Source organism: Solanum pennellii, chromosome 1 (assembly GCF_001406875.1).
Source record: "Solanum pennellii chromosome 1, SPENNV200".
NCBI classification, from domain to species: domain Eukaryota; kingdom Viridiplantae; phylum Streptophyta; class Magnoliopsida; order Solanales; family Solanaceae; genus Solanum; species Solanum pennellii.
This window is the reverse complement of record NC_028637.1, coordinates 75,342,193-75,345,809: the sequence shown is the minus strand read 5'-3', so window position 1 is coordinate 75,345,809 and position 3,617 is coordinate 75,342,193.

Here is a 3,617-nt window from a genome sequence, read left to right as displayed (position 1 = left end):
CTAAAATAGCAGAAGGTGGTACTTGATGATCTGTCATTTCTTCCACATCTAGGTTTGCAGTTCCGTTGTTAGTCATGGTCATCAGTTTTTCCATAACATTATCGCGGTCCCTTACATGATCATTTCATAGGGGATCATGATGATCATGGACAGCGTCTAGCATAAATTCCATTTCTGGAATTTTTTCTGCGTCCTGTAAAAACTAAACAAACTCATAATCAAAATGACGTTACCAGTGTACAATAGTAAATCTACTTTTTAAGCAAAACATAAATATATATATATATATATATATATATATATATATATATATANGGGTACGAACACGACAGTAGACTATTGTACTCAAAGCAATGTAAATTGTACCGTTTACTTGTTACTGAATGGACACGTGGATAAAAAATAATCGTGAACATGTGTAGCATCTCACATGTGGATACATTTTTTTTTTCGTGCAATACACTTTAATTTACAAAATCTTCTTTATTGCTTCTCAATCCTTATCTCTCTTTTTCCCCTTTGATGGGGTGAAGAAGATTGATTACGGGACATGAAACAGCTACCATTAACTTTAATGTTTGTTTAACGGATTTAGGATGGAGTATATCACTAACGGGAAGTGTGAGACAATGCCATCAACAAGATTACTGAATGTAAAGATCAAAGCACTACTCTGCATTGAGCAAGAAAGAATGATATGGATTTGTCACCTGCAACTACCCTTTCTTTTTTACAACGACCTTTTGGATTTCAAAATCTTGCAGAGGTTTGGAATTACAATCATTAGATTTTTCAGTTGTTTATATTATTTTGCCTTACAACCATTTTCACTGAAACTGAATAGACGATAGTCATGGAACTTCCTGTTAACGTGGACTACTTTTGGACAATCTTTTGGATCTTCCACATGCTCCTTAAATTAAGGATGTAGTGTCCCAAGGTAGTTATGGACATGGTCATTGCTGCTTATTATCGAGACGTTTGATAATAAATCAATAGTTATTAAGAGAGTGGATTGTTCTTCTATTTGTTTTCATACGATTTTTCAGAAAACTTAAACATGATTTTCTGGTCCAAGTTATGAGTTTTAAGACATAAGAAATACTTGCAAGTTGTGAATTATGTAATATATGAAGGTCTACGTACTTATGATTTACCTTTTATTTTTATTTCAGCTTGATAAAGTTCTTGACTCCTGCATCTGGTGTGCAAAGATATTGGGATCTGTATCCATAGATATGGTTCTTAGACCAACTTGTATGGTTTATCCACCATGGGCATCTCAAAGCCAGGCAAATTGGAAATTGGAGGGACAGAGCACCAAGCAATGTTCAACTTTGCCAACTTCATGTTTGACAACTTCATGTTTGGGCAAATGTCCATAGTGTCAATTACAATATGACTATCCAAATGGTTGCTGGATCATTGTTCTAACATCACCGGATGTCCTTTAGCAGTTGCAATGCAAGGGAATTGGTTTTGAAACGAAGAGGTGACTTATAATGGGTATTTAGCATGCTCACACATCTATTGAAAACCTTACGGGGTACATATTCGCATCAATATTATTTGAACTACGGATGGGGTCGGTCAATGATTGTTGCTGATATCCTTATTGATTTTAGTAACATGATAGTGTTCATATTCTTACTTGTTTATCCGAAATCATTTTGGGTAATAAAGATGAAGTGTTATCGCCAGGAAAAAGAAGACAAGGAATTGAATAAACCTCTCTCAAGATCAAACAGAAAAGAGAATCAATTGTGGGTTTTAGAGAAGAATAGAGGATTCCAGGAGTTGCGTCATTTGCTTTTTGCATTTTTTGGTTGCTTACACATTTCTCTATCGTGCTTCATGTACTATATTAGCCATACAAACATGCTAACTGTTCTACGTTGGTCATGTTAGATATGTCTTCTTGTTGTTTTCTTACTCTATTATGTAAAACTGTAACTTGATCCTTTTGTGACGATACTTGTCCCGAGGAATCTGGTAACTTATCAACATTGTTTGATGTCAAAGGGATAGTAGGTGGAATCCTCATAGGTCATATATCCCAGCTCCATGCCTATTCCAAAGCTACGAACACATCTCCGTGACTATAAATATTATCCTCATAATAGCCTTAACATGTGTATTAGAGGAGAACTTGACCTTTTGAATACTTTTAGGACTTGAATTTGAAATAAATAAAGACCACCTTGTCAGTACACATTTCACTTCCATCTATAATTCATCATCCAATTCTCCTTCTAGCTTCTCCATTTATTGCTTCGATTTGTCAATATAAATAGTTTTTTCTGTGACTACCTTGTAATGTGGATGTATAATTCAATTAATCATCATTAAGCTTTATTGAGGTTTAACAACTTAATTCTTGTGTTATTTGTTTATTTATTTGTAACTCCTGACATTCTTCTCTTGAACATGTCATTCAAGGAGCTTTGAGATTTTCTATTTTTGCTGATGCAGTACTGACACTAGAAGTTTGTTCCTATACAATATAATTGGTTTTCCATTCGATTTTTTCTCTAAAAAGATTGCACACTGTCCTTTACCCTTTTAGGAATATTGCTTCAATTGTCTTGCAGAATTTTACAGGAGATATTAAAATGATTAGAAAATATTTATTGGACATCATATTTGGAAAATACTTATGGAACATGAAGCGCGTGATATTGCTACTTAAGGTTTAAGGTAAACATAAATTACCACTCTAACTTGTCTTTGCTGGTAGATTGATGTAATGTGGTCGCATTGGTTATTTCACTAAATAGTAACTAATTTGGTGTCAGTAGTAAAAATCTAAAAGATTCATAACCTTTTGCATATCAGTTGGTATCAGCTGTCGAGCAAAATTTGTTCAAAATATTATAGTCTTCATGTATGATGACATGCATTGCTTACAATGAAGAGAATCCAAGATCAGAGTTCTCATTAATAATCATGCTGGTGAGGATGTTTACAAAGGAGTCTCTAAGGTAGGTGTTTCTTGTCATTGTTTAGTATGTTCCTAGCTCAATTTTTTTCGTCAATGCACCATTTTAGCTAAAGATAGAATGTCGTATTTTGGCAAAGTGATGGAGTTGTAAGGTGCATGAGCAACATCTTCGGTAGACGAAATTGCCTTTCTTATCCCCATTTGTAGAGCTTTGCAGTCTTGGAGAAAGTATTCTACTTGCTTGGAGTGTATTCGGACCACTCCAAGCAGTAGGTATGTAGAATGTCTTAGTGCAAGAGGTAAGCTCGGAAACTTGATGATGAGCTCTACAAACATTTCAAATCATTAAGCAAACACTTAAAATACTATAATTATAAGCCTATCAAAGCTAATGCTATATATTTTTGTCCTTTTTGAAATCTTTCTTTATTCACAAGATTCACGACACCAACAACCTATGAAGCTCTCTATGGGTTATTAGATCGTAAAGTGACGCTAAGTTCACAGAATATCAAGGAATCTTCAAAAATGTGTATGTTGAGTCCTTAAAAAACTAGTCAGTATATTTTTGGAGGATCTGACATGGATGCGGTGACCTGTTTAGAGAGTCCGAGCAACATAATTTGGAATATACCAATGAAACTTAATAAGCATTTAAAAACATGGCCTGATTCAA